The 18,203-nt window shown below is 42.9% G+C and overlaps 1 pseudogene; it reads right to left on the bottom strand.

The window, feature by feature from the left end:
- Nucleotides 1–306: 306 nt before the first annotated feature.
- Nucleotides 307–18,203, bottom strand: part of LOC139545832 (thioredoxin reductase 2, mitochondrial-like) — a 44,799-nt pseudogene continuing 26,902 nt past the window's right edge.

Below are 18,203 nucleotides of genomic sequence, written 5' to 3' on the forward strand. Positions count from 1 at the left end.
CCTTACTGACAGTGGAGCAGATTCTCACAGAACTGCAGCCAGCCAGGGCTACCTCTGCATGGCTGTGGGAACTGGCAAGGCTTTTCAACAGCCGCCACAGCATAAGCTGTCCATTACAACTACCAGGGAATGCCTGATAACCTCAATTAGTTCATCTTTATATCCAACTAAACCTTGAATTCTCCTTTTTGTTAGGTGTATCATGTTGTCAGTGATGGAAATACCTAAAGAATCGGAGTAGAGATATTAGAATAATGCAGAGTGGTAGGACCTGGGAGGTGGTGTGTTCAGATATTGGACCACATGTATTTTTATTTTTTTATTTAACCTTTATTTAACCAGGAAGGGCTCATTGAGATTTAAAATCTCTTTTTCAAGAGCGTCCTGGCCAAGATAGGCAGCACCAAGTCATTACAAAAATTACAGACAGACAACATGAAAAACTACAAGTAATCTAGTAAAAACCATTGAATTCACAAGAGTATAACAATATCAAAAACAGCAAATTAAAAACATTGACAGGTCAGGGAATCAGCCTCAAAATCCTTCATCAGTGATTTAAAAACACCAATCGGGACAAGTTCTTCCAGTTTAAAATGATTTTGTAAGGTGTTCCAAGACAATGGCGCAGAGTACATAAAAGACATTTTACCAAATTCAGTTCGGACATTTGGAACAGTTAGCAGGATAAAGTCTAGCGAACGAAGAGAGTACCCACCACATTTCTGAACAATAAAAATGCCCAAATAAAAAGGTAGTAAACCCAAAATGGCTTTGTAAATAAAAGTATACCAGTGACTGATCCTACGAGTGACTAGAGAAGGCCAGCCAACCCTGGTATATAAAGTGCAGTGGTGCGTAAGGGTTTTGCAGTTTAAAATAAATCTCAAAGTGCCATGGTAAAGAGTGTCAATTGATCTCAAACACTGAGCGGAAGCATTCATATATAAAATATCCCCATAGTCTAGTAAAGGCATAAATGTAGCTGATACTAGCCTCCTTCTGGCTTCAAAAGAAAAACAGGCCTTATTCCTAAAATAAAATCCCAATTTCAGCTTCAATTTTTTTGTAAGTTGTTGAATATGCAATTTAAAAGAGAGGCCGTCATCAATTAGAATTCCAAGATATTTATATGAGGTTACAACCTCAATCTCCTTGCCCTGACAGGTAGTAATAGGTGATAGGTTCAGAGGTCTATTTCTTGCATTAGAAAACACCATTAGTTTAGTTTTGTCAGTATTGAGGATAAGCTTCAATTTACACAAGGTATGTTGAACAGTATAAAAAGCAGTTTACAAGTTCTGGAAAGCTTTTGTAAGAGATGAGGCACAACAGTAAATAACAGTATCATCAGCATAAAAATGAAGTTGTGCATTTTGGACATTTTTGTCTAAATCATTTATATAAATAGTGAATAAGAGGGGACCAAGTACAGAGCCTTGGGGCACACCATTCAGGACAGACAATTTAACAGACATAAGCCCATCAAATTGAGTGCACTGAGTTCTATCAGACAGATAGTTAGCAAACCATGCAACTGCATGCTCCGAAAGACCTACACTCAACAATCTCTGCCTTAGTATAGCATGATCAACTGTATCAAAAGCCTTAGAGAGATCAATAAAAAGTGAGACTTCTTCCTGAAGCCCGATTGGTACATTGATAAAATGTATATAGAGCAGTGGAGGCTGGTGGGAGGAGCTATAGGAGGACGGGCTCATTGTAAAGGCTGGAATTGAATAGATGGAATGGAGTGAAAAGTTGTTTCCATGTGTTTGATACCGTTCCAATAACTATTTTCCAGTCATTACAATGAGCCCGTCCTCCTATAGCTCCTCCCACTAGCCTCCACTGATCTACAGTCTACTTCCTTAAACACTTGTCACTATAAGTCACTACCTTTCATTGCACTCACAGAGGAATAATAACTAAATGTACATTTGACGTTATTGTTCATCATGTATCCAAGTCAAACAAACCACATTGAGAACTAGGGCAGGGCAGGGAGTCTTTAACAGGATTTTGGCCAATGGGCGACTGTCCAAAGTCTTCCCACAATTTATATTGTGAGACTAATGTTTGAAGTTTAGCATTCAACGACCTGGTGATTCCAATGATTAATAATGTTTAATGATTACTTAGGTTCTCATACCCTGCATACACCTCTGTATGAGTGACAGTGGTAGTTGTAACACCAAAACGAGTGGGAGTTAATTGGCCAATTTGAAGCATTGTCATTAATGGAGTTTTGTTTCGTAAGAAAATCTAGCGTGTGAGAGAGAAATATTACGTGTGTATGGGAGGTGAACTATGGGTTCTCCCAGGTCCTGCTGTTTTTTTGGGGCATCAGTGCTGAGGTGAGGTGAGGTGGGCTGTGGGCTCAGGGTGTGAGCGGAGAGATCGCAGGCCAGGGAGGGTGAGGTGAGACGGGTGAGGCCGGGCCGTGGGGGAGGCAACCTAACACGCTTTTAATGAAGACCCAGGCCTGTTCAGCCTGCCCTGGGGGAGCATAACAGAACATAGCAGATACACTGTCACAATAAGCACCACCACCCCTAAGCAATCCTCCCCTGAACTCGTTGAGAGGGGGAGCACACGATGTCTGAAGTTAATGTTGTTATCATGGCTTTGTGAAACTCCCCCTGCTGATGCGGATGGTGCAGCCCTGGCTGGTTCTCATGGTCTCTTACTGTAAGTCAGCCACAGCAGGGAAAGGATGATTACCTTACTCGCGTCCAAGTTCGCGTCCAAGTCCACGTCCTCTTGACTTTCCCATCCCATTCAGTTGCAGTGGCACGGCCAACGCTCAAGGAGAGAAAGTTCAACACAACAGGATGCTGTGCCAATAGTACAGTCCTCCACATAATGATCACCCTGCCTATACTCTGGCACTGGGCTCATTTGTAATAGTGTATGACACAGGGCCAAAGGGTTACATAACATACACAAATTACTGTAGTTATATATACACTGGCCTATGTGCAATTATGCATAGATTCTGAGATTTGCCACCCGGCCGTGACACTGACGTCCCATTTATAGAAGTGTCATGCTAAAACAGTATTTTCGGGAGTACCGAGGTATACACAACAGCTTTATTTATAGGGACTGTTACAGATGTGTGCACACACACACACACATGCCATGCCAGCCATATCTCATCAGATCATTGCGACAAACAAAATGCCAGAGATAAAAGACTACCGGGGAACACCAGAACAGAAACTAACCAGTGCATGGCATTGTGTGTGTGTGCAGTTTTAATATGCCGGCGGGCAGTCTCGCCACACACAGACAGACAGACAGCTTGAGCTGGCTAAACAGGAAAGAGGGCATAAATCAGGACCGCCATCGACAGGCACCCCGGGGTTATCCCAGCATGCAATCTGTCAGCGTTGCATAACGATCTCTGAAGCTCTGTCTCTTTCTGTCTATGGACAGGAGCGACAGGACAGTCAGAGGAGAGAAAATGCAATCTGTTGGTTCTGCCAGTCAAACTATCACCCCCTCCCCTCCTCCAAGCTAACGCTCCAGCTAATGTTTTGGCTGTAAAGTGGGGAATAGTGTCATGGTGAGAGGAGATAAGTCCTTGATTTATGGCTGTGTCAGACTGATAACACAAGGGCCCCAGGGCACACACAGGCAGAAGAGATAGATTTGGAAGGAAATTGTAATATGGACGTTTACACTGCTGCTGCTTTCCCTTTTCCCTCACTGAGTGGGGAGCTTAAAACGAGCTTATAATAAACCGGATGCTTATTCAGGGTTTTAAGGTATCTATGAATGCTAACATACATCTATGAATATTTTGGCATAGAGGCTATACACAAAAATAACCATACAGTGTTATAGCATTTCAAATTATTAATAATAAAATTTCAATTAGTCATTGCTATATTTGAGTAAACAGAGCATACCTAAAAATTGAATATGGGGATAGAACACTCTAGAACATATCAAATAATTATTTGCATGCAAGTGTCTGTCTCTCACAACATTGTGTGCTAGGCTCGTGCCTTGTTTAACCCCAAACACCAGTGCAGGTGTTTATTTGTTAGGAAACAGAGCAGACCTGCTGAAGTAAAAGGCCAATCCTGCTGATCGTGGGTTTGGCGCATACACACACACACACACACACACACACAGCCTACCTGTACTATCGACAATGTCCCTTTGTCATGTGAAATCCACAGACAACTCATTAACACACTTCATCAAGGCAAAGTAATAAAGAAGCTTCCTGTGTGGACAGTCCTGACTAGATGATTTAATAGTTGAGTTAGGTGATTATAAATTACTCTATTTTATTGAAGTCAAAACCGCAAAAAATGCTATGTCATATGCCCTTATTATTACTAATGGTCAGAGGCGTTGGTGGCCTATGAAGGATTGTGGTGGCTGGCCGGTGGGGTGAACCAGTTTAGACAAAGAAACCTCTCTCTGTCAGACATCCCACTTCCCCTCAGGAGATGATATGTATTTTAGAAGCCATGTGTAATTAATAAAGTTCCATTCCAGAGTGTATCTGTCCTTATCTGAGGTTGATAAGCCCATTTCACAGCCCTTCACTTCTACTGAGGAGCAGAGCAGAACTACCATCAGGACAGCACCCCACTGTGTTCTGTCAAACTCAGTTTCCCCTCTACCTCAGAGTCAGTTATAAGTCATGTCTTTATCTGGCTGTAACAGGTGTCTGTGGTTCAGGGTGACTTGTGGATTAACCTTCTATTGAGAACTATAACAGTTGCCAAAAAGGGTGCAAATCCCTCCTACTGTAACTCAATGTAGGAATACAGCGGGTCAGTTGTTGTGAATGGTTGAGACAGACAGCGTTGAGATTCAAGTCAGGGAGTGGTGAAACTGCTGACTAAGTCACAAACTTTATTAAAAACTGTCAGCCGTTGATAACCTTGGCCTTGAAGAACCTACAGAGATCCCCGCTATCATGATATATACACAGTACCAGTCAAAAGTTTGGACACAACTACTCATTCAAGGGTTTTTCTTTCTTTTGACTATTTTCTACATTGTAGAATAATAGTGAACACATCAAAACTATGAAATAACTAATGGAATCATGTAGTAACCAAAAAAGTATGAAACAGATCAAAATATATTTTAGATACCCTTTGCCTTGATGACAGCTTTGCACATTCTCTCAACCAGCTTCCCCTGGAATGCTTTTCCAACAGTCTTGAAGGAGTTTCCACATATGCTGAGCCCTTGTTGGCTGCTTTTCCTTCACTCTGCGGTCCAACTCATTCCAGACCATCTCAATTGGGTTGAGGTCGGGTGATTGTGGAGGCCAGGTCATCTGATGCAGCACTCCATCACTCTCCTTCTTGGTCAAATAGCCCTTACATAGCTTGACGGGTTATTTTGGGTCATTGTCCTGTTGAAAAAAAAATGATAGTCCCACTAAGCACAAACCAGATGGGATGGCGTACCGCTGCAGAATGCTGTGGTAACCATGCTGGTTAAGAGTGCCAGCATAAATCAGTGTCACCAGCAAAGCACCACCACACCATCACACCTCCTCCTCCATGCTTTACGGTGGGAACCACACATGCAGAGATCATCCGTTCACCTACTCTGTGTCTCACAAAGAAACACCGGTTGAAACCAAAAATCTTAAATTTGGTGTCATCAGACCAATGGACAGATTTCCACCGGTCTAATGTCCATTGCTTATGTTTCTTGGCCCAAGCAAGTCTCTTCCTATTGGTGTCCTTTAGTAGTGGTTTCTTTGCAGCAATTCGACCACGAAGGCCTGATTCACGCAGTCTCCTCTGAACAATTGATGTTAAGATGTCTGTTACTTGAACTCTGTGAAGCATTTATTTGGGCTGCAATTTCAGAAGCCGGTAACTCCAATGAACTTATCCTCTGCAGCAAAGGAAACTCTGGGTCTTCCTTTCCTGTGGCAGTCCTCATGAAAGCCAGTTATCACAGCGCTTGATGGTTTTTGCAACTGCACTTGAAGAAACTTTCAAAGTTCTTTACATTTTCTGGATTGACTGACCATGTCTTAAAGTATTGATGGACTGTCGTTTCTCTTTGCTTATTTGAGCTGTTCTTGCCATAATATGGACTTGGTATTTTACCAAATAGGGCTATCTTCTGTATACCAACCTTACCTTGTCACAACACAACTGATTGGCTGAAACGGATTAAGGAAAGAAATTCCACAAATTAACTTAACAAGACACACCTGTTAATTAAAATGCATTCCAGGTGACTACCACATGAAGCTGGTTGAGAATGTCAAGCGTGTGCAAAACTGTCATCAAGGCAAAGGGTGGCTACTTTGAAGAATCTCAAATATAAAATATTTGGATGTTAACACTTTTTTGGTTACTACATCATTCCATGTGTTATTTCATAGTTTTGATATCTTCACTATTCTTCAACAATGTAACAAATAGTAACAATAAAGAAGAACCCTTGAATGAGTAGGTGTGTTCAAACTTTTGACTGGTACAGTATATATATATATATATCATTTCTATGACTACCAAATAGCTCCCCTGTGTAACACTACCGGAAAATACATTCATTACATTGCAAGCGCTCCATTCTAGTTCATCACCATACTCATACAAGTCATTGTTCATCACCCATGTTCAAGTTGTTGTTTCAGTCACCGTTAAGCTTACCACAATTCCTTCTAGGAGTCTTAAAGCTAAATGGTCTCAAACTTGGGAGACCAGACCGCACAGTGCAGAATGCTACAGACTGGTTTGAGTTGCTCAGCTTGACTACCCATGAGTACTAGAGGCTCCTTCTACTTCTTCTCTAAGTCTTCCTGGTACCACTCTCCATTACTGAGCCCTCCAGGCATTTTAGACTGTCAGACAGCTCAGAGGGAGACACTGGCAGCACTACAGCTCGGACATAATCAGCCCCAATTTATTTATGTGGGACAATCCTTGTCTGGTTTAGCCTTTCTGTTTCCAGTATTTGCGTGAATGTTTACACAAGGCAGATATGTCTGCCTCCCCAGCCGTGGGGCTGTGTACCCTTTGCGTGTGTGTCTGCTCTCCCTGTGCTGGCTGTAAGGGCTCAGGGACTAAAGTCACAATGGCCCAGTGAATGTTGACTCACAGTCAAGACTGTAAACTTTCAATGGGCGGGATTAAGACAGAAAACACCCCTGAGCGGCACCTTGACATGTTATGCTAAGTGTGTTTCCAAGCTAGATTTAATCTGTTTGCTCCATTTTTGAGGGAAATAAAAACACAAACCCTTTTGCTGTTGCAAAATGGGTTCAATATCACTATTCTTGAGCCACTCAATTAACTTTAATCGCTAGTGGTCTGAGGGCAGATTCCAGATTGACACAGGCCTCAGTTCAGGGGTGAAGCTGTTTGGGGATCCTAAGGATTGTCTGGGTTTGTGAGAGCCCTGTCCTTAACCAAACAAACACAGAGGAATTTGTGCCATTGTTGATGCAGAGGGTTGAGTGACAGGGCTGCATAGTAGAGGAGCCTGTCAGCAGAGCTGGGGAGAGGTCAGTGTGACCACCCCTACGTGCTACTCACTGCACAGCCCCCGACAAGGAACTGACCTAACAACCAGCGAGACCGACTCCCAGACAAAATACACGCACACGGACGCAGGCACAGACAAAGGCACCCATGCACATGGACACACACAGAGGACATCATTATTTTAATGGGAGTCATCAGTGCAATCTCATATTTTATTCCTTCCTTTACACATAAATAATGCAGTACGAAGCTTCATTGTAAATTAGGCTACTCTATTTACAGTAACTAAAGTTGGTCGCCAGGTGTCATCAGACATGCCCTCCCCAGTTGTGGGTTTTAGTGCAAGTCATCATTAGCTGGCGACCTGAAAGTTTAACCCTGACCCCAGTGAGCAACTAAGCATTACGTTCTGCAAGGCTGACGCGGTTGTCCAATTCAAGACCCAAGGCACTGTCTGTATATCAACAACAATGAATAAAGACATTGCAAACAATTCAGCCACAAATATGATTCTGACTTATAAAAATTGTGGATTTGCGCAGAAAAAACAGGACAGTCAGAAATAAAAAACAACGTAAACAGACAATACATTATTATCTGTATGTAGCCTTGGGCTCAGAGGCAGCCTAGTCTCTAGACTGAGTGCCTCGTTAAGCAGAGACATTTACTTATTTATCTATCCATGGCAAATACAACAGTTAGTCAGTGTTTTGCATGTCCCCAGCCTTGCAGCTAAGAGCATGTGGGCTAACTTTGTGCTGTTCTGTGGGTGATAGAGTCAAGCTGTTGCTGCCGAGCGGGGGTCAGGGTCCTTCAGTCAGCACCCCGTCCCTGAACAGAGCACACAGGAATCCCCCCCTCCTTCTACACCTTCTCCATACCCCCCTCTACCTCCCCATGGCCTGGCTGCATCCCTCTCAACCCCAGGTCCATATAAACCTGGTAGCGCTGCTGCTCCCTTCTCTCCTCCATCTCTACCCTCTTTCCATTTCTCCCTCCATCGCCCGTGCTGTGCGCTGTCACTCCCCTCGTCAGGATCATTAATCAGGCCAGGCAGATTAGACTTCAAACAGAAATAAACCAGCCCAGTTCCCTCCTCTTAGACCCCTCACCTCCACCACTCCCTACTCTGCTCCACTCAATTCAACTGCATGACTTGTCCAGCACTGCATAGTTCTATGATTCCAGTGGTTATAGGAAAGGGTGATTGGGTGAAGAGTGGACTCATGTAAAAAGACATACTTGACATTGTTTGAAGACTTGAATAGTACGACAGAATGTATGTGACTATTAAAAAACAGTATAATGCCATTTAAGTGAAATAAACAAAATGGCCTTCTCAGAGGGTAGGGTGATGACTGAGCTGAACTGCCAGCCGTGTAAATACACAATGTTATCAGTTGGCACTACAAAAGTCTCCATGGCCTCCACATTTATTCAATTACAGATATCTTAAATATGGATTAAAGGATTAAAATGTGGACCTTGAATGCATGAGGGCTTATTCTTCATACACAGACTTCACTAACCTATCATTTCTTGACCGGCAAGGAAGAAAAAAGGGCAATATCGCCACCATTAGGTAGTGTTAGGTACCTCCACTACTGTGGCCCGGCCCAGGTAGTTCCCTCAGTCTCCATCTCTCCCATAGAGGGAGAGATTGGGTTGCCAGAGACTGCTGGCCAAGGTATCCCCACACACAGACTGACAGAGGCTGTTATTGCAGTCCCACCGTATTCCTTTGTGCATTGGAGTTTAGAGGAGTGAGGGGGAGGGTCAGAGTGCTGGAGAGGGGCAGCAGCACTGGCCAGGCTCCGGCTGGGCCCAGCGCTACACCTCTTTGACTGACAGTCGGCACGCCGACTGTTTGTGTGTGTCCATGGGAAACGGGGTGGTGTCACAGCGGCGACGGCCATGAGAACATCAATCAGTGTCGCCCGGGCAACGCATGTATCACTCAAGACCAATGAACAGGAAGCACAGGCGGAGAAACAACAATATTTGCAGAATATATTTCAGGAACATTAGTTGCACGGCTTTCTCTCTCTCTTATACAGTCCTGTTTCAACAAACTGGAATGGGCCCTAATCCTGATTTATGAGCCTGTTTATTTAAAGGACGATGCTTGTGGCTGGAAGTTTCACTAACCTGGATCTAGAACTCCTTATGGCTTTCAGATACGGAGTAGAGGAGAGTACTTACATTATGGGGCTAAATTGGATAACCATCTCCTGGTTAATGAGGCCACAAGTCAAACCTGACACAAATCTGGCTTTCCCTGCATATAGCATTACAGCCATGACCTGGAGGACCCTGCAATGATACGACACAGTCAGGCACGAGAAACTGGGCCTTAGTATTCATAAAGAGTCTCATTGTAGGAGTGCTGATCTGGAATCAGGTCCCCCCTGTCCATATAATCTTATTCAATAGTACCTAGAAGGAAAAACTGATCCTAGATCAGCAGTCCTACTCTGAGACTATGAATACTGTCCCTGAAACGCTGTAGAACTGAGAGACATTTTAGGCTGATCGAGAGAGCAGCTACAGGATTACATGGACTGTTATGTAGAATTTAGGAGAGCACTGTCACTTTTTCCCCTGTCTCTATGAAGAGGTTCCTTCCCATGTGCTCAAGTGTGTTGAGAGAAGGGGGTGCTTAACCTCAGCAGCCGGTAACTGTGGCGTCCAGCCCTGAGCGCTTGCTGACGTTCACTTTGGTTAGCTCCTCGGCACAGGTGGGGTGGATCACTACGGTCTCTGTCAGATGAGTGAAGGTGGCTCCACACCTGGAGAGAGACAGACACCTCATTCATATAGTTGTTCGGACAGCAACACACATTCTCCCATCTTTAAGTTTATCTTATTAGTATCCCTCTGCTGCTGTAATGATAAGGCTCACCTTGTCACCTATATAGTCACATTTATTTAGTGTCTACAACTTACATGACATCTAATGTCCATTCATTATGTGTAGATTAATTATTAATCTACAGATCCAACATATGTTAGTTTAAGTAATTTACATTAGACCCAATGTTTTAAAAAGCACTTTAGCAGTTTCTTAAAAACTTGCCACAACAGAACACTATCGTCTATTCTGAGTGCCTATCTAACTCCATCTAGCAGAGTTGTTGACTTACTGGAAGCCCATAGCGAAGCCCTGAGTGACCTCTCCAGCGTTCGAACTGGTGAAGTGCAGGCCCAGAATCCTCTGATCTCCATCCCGCTCACACACCACCTGAGGCAGGGAAAGAAACAACGTTACACCCCCCCCACCCCAAACCTCCAGGCTACAGTCCAGAGGCAAAATAAGGCTATTAAACTACACTATAGGCTACCCAGTATGTGCCAGATGGATGATCTAAGGTAAGGCATCAACATAACTTTCCCAAAATTCAGATCTCCAGAAATCCTGGTGGAAAATTCCTGAAAACAGGAGGGAATAAGCAGGTCATTTGGAATCCCTGAACATTTTGGGAAAGTTAGAGGAATTTTGCAACGCTACTCAGAGCTGTCCTGACCTTAATGTAACACATGCTGGCATCTCTCAGCCACAGTAAACTCCAGAAGCTTGTAGAAGGCATGGTACACCTGGACACATAGAACAGAGAGATACATGTCCATTAGTCCACCAACAATACACAGTATAGTATCATTCATTTACGTTATTAAGCCATCACTTATTGTGACGTTACAACATAATTAGTGTCAAAAATTGAAGTACCGAAGTGAAACCAGAGTTTGTGTCCATAGAAGAATTTTACAATACTTGCTTGTGTTAGGAGGTAGGCTTTACATCTTAGGTCGTTCACTAGAACCTGGTATTACAATACTATGCTTTCACAACACTTTGCTTGTTTAAAAAAAGGTACATTTGAGATCCTGGTTTCATGCTGTGTTTTATATTGAGCCATCGAGCATGCCGACACAAGTCGCAGGCCAGGCCATGCACACAGGCAGCTGTCAGGACCCATGGTGCACCGCTCCTGCTGCGGTGCTTTAGATCACACAGCGCCTGTCAGCACCTAATACACACCTCAATCAGGCCCTGTGCTCAACTGTCAATCACACACAGGAGCTACAAATCACTCTACAACGAGCTGGGGCTCTCTGGGTGCAGGTGTTAGCAGCTGGCACACTGCACACACACAGAGCGAAACACACACGACTTTGCATACATGTATAAAGTAGTAAACAGAGGAACAACTGCATTCACAATCCTGTAAGAACTGAAAGCTTCTCCACCATTTTCTCAAATTTTCTTCAAACCCAAAACACTTAAAATGGGCCAAGTTAGAATACCAGCTACCATGTTAGTGGTTTAGAATTAGGTTTACTGTACCTCGATAGAGTCCTGGATGGATGTCTGCTCTCAGCCTCCTCCTCTGACAGGCCCACACAGCCATACTGTAGAGGGGTGAACACTGTGGTGGCAACCTACAGACACAATCGATCAGAGAGCACACAAAGTCTTGTTACATCATGTCCCATCAGGATAGACAGCCCCACACAGCAGTGCTCCAGTGGGGTGGCAGCCTGACAGACAGAGACCGACAGAGATACAACTAGGGTTGCACATTTGTGGGAATATTCAGGAGGTGGAAACTTTCCGTGGGAATTATCGGAAATATGCAAATAAATATTAATACCATTTAAAATGTAGATGTTTTTTGTAATGGATATATTTACCATATGGAGACAAACATAAACCTTATCATAAGTAGACAATTGTAAATGATTAAATCCTTCCAATAGAAATAAAAAAAACTATTTAGTTACAAATTGAACTTTAAATGAGTTGACTCTTCACATGGGATGATTTCACTGAACAACAAATGGGGATATTGAATGATCCATCACATCTCCCAAAAACATTTTCAACATACATCTGTAAAATGATAACCAAAGCTTTAGTTTCTAGACTGTCTTCCTCTCAGGCTTCCATGTCTTCTCCCTGGACCTCTTCAATGTCCACCTCTTGAACATCAGACTCTGAGGCCTCATCTTCACTGTCACTTTCCAACCTTGTTGAGGATGGCTCGTTGTCAGGCTCAAAAAGACAACAATTTGCCCGGATGGCCACCAATTTTTCAACCCTTGTATTGGTCAGCCTGTTGCGTGCTTTGGTGTGTGTGTTCCCAAACAAGGACCAGTTGCGCTCTGAGGCGGCTGATGTTGGTGTGATTTGGAGGATGAGGGAGTCAATAGGGGAAAGAGCCTCAGATCCAAAGTCCCTTCCACCAGGTGGCTGATGAGATATGTTGGCACGACTGCCATATTGCATTGCCATCCCAAAGCCCTTGCTTGGAAGTGTACTTTGCCAGACTGCCAAGAACCTTGCCCTCATCCAAGCCAAGGTGGCGAGACACAGTAGTGATGACACCAGAGGCCTTGTTGATCTCTGCACCAGACAGGATGCTCTTGCCAGCAGACTTGGGGTCCAACATGTATGCTGTGGCATGTATGGGCTTCAGGCAGAAGTCTTCATGCTTTTTGATGCATTTCAGAACTGCAGTTTCCTCTGCTTGGAGCAACAGTGAAGTGGGCATGGCAGTACGGATTTCTTCTCTTACATCTGCAAGCAGAGTCTGAACATCAGACAGGATGACATTGTCTCCCTCAATCCGTGCAATGGCTACTGCTATAGGTTTCAGGAGTTTCAGGCTGCTTACCACTCTCTCCCAAAATAAATCATCCAGGATGAACCTCTTGATGATGCTGTCCATATCAGCAGACTATGATATGGCCATTTCTTGGAGAAACTCCTTCCCCTCCAGGAGTCTGTCAAACATGATGACAACACCACCCCAACAGGTGTTGCTGGGCAGCTTCAATGTGGTGCTATTATTTTTTTCCACTTTGCTTGGTGAGGTAGATTGCTGCTATAACTTGATGACCCCTCACATAACCTAACCATTTCCTGACTCTCTTGTAGAGTGTATCCATTGTTTTCAGTGCCATGATGTCCTTGAGGAGCAGATTCAATGCATGAGCAGCACAGCCAATGGGTGTAATGTGAGGGTAGGACTCCTCCACTTTAGACCAAGCAGCCTTCATGTTCGCAGCATGGTCTGTCACCAGTGCAAATACCTTCTGTGGTCCAAGGTCATAGATGACTGCCTTCAGCCCATCTGCAATGTAGAGACCGGTGTGTCTGTGCTCTTGTAGAATACTGGTTGAGGGGTCGAGATGTAGTTAATTATTCCTTGCCCATGAACATTCGACCACCCATCAGAGATGATTGCAACACAGTCTGCTTTCTCTATGATTTGCTTTACCTTCACTTGAACTCTGTTGAACTCTTCATCCAGCAAATGACTAGATAAAGCATGTCAGGTTGGAGGGGTGTATGCTGGGCAAAGAACATTCAGAAATCTCTTCCAATACACATTGCCTGTGAGCATCAGAGGTGAACCAGTTGCATACACAGCTCGAGCAAGACACTCATCAGCATTTCTCTGACTACGTTCCTCCAAAAAAACTTTGATTCCAGGAGGACCATGAGTTGTTGCTATCGATAAGGTTTCGGATTCATAATATTCACCTCGAATAGAAGTAGAGGGACTTTTGTCAGAGGTTGCTTGTGAGCACTGAGGGAACTTTATCCACTTGGCCAGATGATTCTGCATCTTTGCTGCATTCTTCACATATGATTTGGCACAGTATTTGCAAATGTACACAGCTTTTCCTTCTACATTAGCTGCAGTGAAATGTCTCCACACATCTGATAGTGCCTGCGGCATTTTCCTGTAAAGATTAAAGAGAAAAAAAAGAGTACAAAAAAATCATAAATACAATTCCATGTACAAATAAATAGTTAAGCAGTTAGATTAAACAACTCCTTTGTAAGATACATGTATTAAAATGAAACATGTATGGAAACAGGTGAATTAACATGCCTCAGTTAGCAGGCTCGAGCAAGTTAGAACACACCTGGTAGCAAAATCTAACTAGCAGAAATTGTTAAGTTAGAAATGATTTAAACACACCTTGAATGTGTATGTATCAATCATGTATGTCATATAAAAATATATTCACCCCACCCAGTATTATAATTAAAACTTACCAGAAAGCATGTAGTCCTTGGCTCAGACAGTGTAGTAGTGTGGGCTCAATAGCATCTCAATAGGGTGTAAGATCTTGAAAATCAGCTGTACATGTGATGGAAGAGTGTACTGCACATGTGATGGAAGAATGCACTGTGCATGCAGAGGGTTAACCAAAATATGCCACAATACCTAGATTTGCCTTATGTGTATCCCACAAAAAAAGGTTCACTGTTATAAGCTAACTTTGTTGATGAATTTAAGCAAAATTCCCCCAAATTCCTGGGCTTAACTTCCCATGGAACATTTCTGGAAAGTTTCCGACCATTTGCAACCCTAGATACAACAAATAAAGTTATAGCAGGATAGATAGGCAGAGCCATACTGCAGGCCTGTCACGACACCTACTGTATCTTCCAACATCTACAATAAACACAATAAAGTGGTCACAGAACAAAGCTACAAAAGACCACAAAAAAAGAGGAACGAGATGAAGAACCCAAACAATTGACATTTAAGCATTATGTCTGTCATTATGAATAGTTTTGGAATTAACATTTGGAAAAGGGTGCAGACGTGCAGTGTGTACCATTAAAACCATATGAGTCAGACCAGGCTGCATAAGAACTACTAGGTATTAAAATCACACTCCACAGAAACTGAAAACAAACGCTTCAAAAGGTCTCATACAGAGAAGCTGTGGAGAGATGGGGGGAAATCATGGAGTAGTGTGTGTGTGCCTATGGGGTGTGTGTGTGTTTTAGATTTTACTATTCTTGTGGGGACCAGAAGTCCTCACAAGGATAATAAAACAAGGAACATTCAAACAATTTGGGACATTTCGCCAGTCCCCACAAGGAAAAGGGCTATTTTAGGCTTAGGGTTTAAGGTGGGGGTTACAAGTAAATTTAAGGTTTAGGGTTGGGGAAAAAGGAAAAAAATGGCGTGTACTGTATGAGTGTGTCTATGGCGTGTACTGTACAGTGCATTGCAAAAGTATTCATCCCCCTTGGCATTTTTCCAATTTTGTTGCATTACAACCTGTAATTTAAATAGATTTTTATTTGGATTTCATGAAATGGACATACACAAAACAATCCAAATTGGTAAAGTGAAATTTAAAGAATAATAAAAAATAAAAAATAAAAACGGAAAAGTGGTGCGTGCATATGTATTCACCCCCTTTGCTATGAAGCCCCTAAATAAGATCTGGTGCAACCAATTACCTTCAGAAGTCACACAATTAGTTAAATAAAGTCCACCTGTGTGCAATCTAAGTGTCACATGATCTCAGTATATATACACACACACCTGTTCTGAAAGGCCCCAGAGTCTGCAACAACACCAAGCAAAGGGCACCATGAAGACCAAGGAGCTCTCCAAACAGGGCAAGGAGGGCATTAATCAGAGAAGCAACAAAGAGACCAAAGATAACCCTGAAGGAGCTGCAAAGCTCCACAGTGGAGATTGGAATCTCTGTCCATAGGACCACTTTAAGCCGTACACTCCACAGAGCTGGGCTGTACGGAAGAGTGGCCAGTAAAAAGCCATTGCTTAAAGAAAAAAATAAGCAAACACATTTGGTGTTTGCCAAAAGGCATGTGGGTGACTTCCCAAACATATGGAAGAAGGTACTCTGGTCAGATGAGACTAAAATTGAGCTTTTTAGCCATCAAGGAAAGCACTATGTCTGGAGCAAACCCAACACCTCTCATTACCCCAAGAACACCATCCACCATGCACGGTGGTGGCAGCATCATGCTGTGGGGATGTTTTTCTATCGGCAGGGACTGGGAAACTGGTCAGAGTTGAAGGAATGATGGCGCTAAATACAGGGAGATTCTTGAGGGAAACCTGTTTGTCTTATTTGAGACTGGGACGGAGGTTCACCTTCCAGCAGGACAATGACCCTAAGCATTCTGCTAAAGCAACACTCGAGTGGTTTAAGGGGAAACATTTAAATGTCTTGGAATGACCTAGTCAAAGCCCAGACCTCAATCCAAATGAGAATCTGTGGTGTGACTTAAAGATTGCTGTACACAAGTGGAACCCATCCAACTTGAAGGAGCTGGAGCAGTTTTGCCATGAAGAATGGGCAAAATACCCAGTGGCTAGTTGTGCCAAGCTTATAGAGACATACCCCAAGAGACTTGCAGCTGTAATTGGTGCAAAAGGTGTCTCTACAAAGTATTGGCTTTGGGGGGGGGGGGTGAATAGTTATGCATGCTCAAGTTCTGTTTTTTTGTCTTATATCTTGTTTGTTTCACAATAAAAAAAGATTTTGCATCTTCAAAGTGGTAGTCACGTTGTGTAAATCAAATGACACAAACCCCACAAAAATCCATTTTAATTCCAGGTTATAAGGCAACAAAATAGGAAAAATGCCAAGGTGGGTGAATACTTTCGCATGTCACTGTATGTGTGTGTCTATGGCGTGTACTGTATGTGGTGTGTGTGTCTATGGCGTGTACTGTGTGTGTGTGTCTATGGCGTGTACTGTGTGTGTGGCGTGTACTGTGTGTGTCTACTGTACGTGTGTGTGTGTGTGTCTATAGTGTGTGTGTGTACTGTGTGTGTCTATGGTGTGTACTGTGTGTGTCTACTGTACGTGAGTGTGTCTATGGCGTGTACTGTGTGTGTGTAGCGTGGTGTGTACTGTATGTGTGTGTGGCGTGTACTGTGTGTGTGTGTGTGTGTGTGTAGCGTGGTGTGTACTGTATGTGTGTGTGGCGTGTACTGTGTGTGTGTGTGTATGGGGGGTGTGGCGTGTACTGTATGTGTGTGTGTGACAGGTTAAAGGAAATACTAATAGCCTGTTATACATTAAACAGTATTAGTAAATTCATAGTATGTGAGGATCTTAAAACATCTAAGGTTAAGAAGATCATGCATTCAGTATTAGTTGATAGATTGGTAACATTTATATAATTGTGTTAAAATCAAGCATACAAAAGGGTACGAATTGTGAGAGGAATGTGTAAACGTTATGTTGATTACTTTATGTTGTCGTGGGTAAAAGTGTTAATCTGTGATCTACTAAATGCTCTTAATCTATGAGCCTGAGATTGATTGCTCTGGTCTCCACTCAAGTTCACGGAGAATTCGCGGTCTTTTTCTCATTGCACTAAAGGTTCTCAATGAGTAAACATGAACCTATCACTCTCGTGATTCTTTCCCCCCTTGTTCAGGTACGTTATTGATGATTAAAACGAGTAATTTAAATGTAATAACTTGCTAACATGTCAAGAGTGTTTAAGGTGTGTCTTAGTAACATATTGAGGAAGTTAGTTAAGTTTGCAGAGAGTAATATGAGCCGTGCTCGTTTGCAGCTAGCTTCGTACTGCTAGGTACTGCTACGTAGCTGCCATTTTATGTCGATTGTGAATGAACATGTGCTTTAATAAGATATTTTGCGGCATTATTTGTGTAATTGTTTTTCAAACACTTTATTGCCTGTTGATAAATTGAGTTATGGTTTACTGAGTTAAAGCTTTGTGCTTGACAGTTATATTGAAAATAGTATTTGTTTCAGTGATGTACAGTGTATACTGTTGTGACTTGAATAAGCCTTGTACCCTACAAAACTATCTATTTCCTGTAGATCTGTTATTCTGTAAAATGTGTTACTTTTGTAAAATGATTTGCACTAAAAGTTCTCAATGAG

The sequence above is a fragment of the Salvelinus alpinus genome, chromosome 19 (genome assembly GCF_045679555.1).
Source record: "Salvelinus alpinus chromosome 19, SLU_Salpinus.1, whole genome shotgun sequence".
NCBI classification, from domain to species: Eukaryota; Metazoa; Chordata; class Actinopteri; order Salmoniformes; family Salmonidae; genus Salvelinus; species Salvelinus alpinus.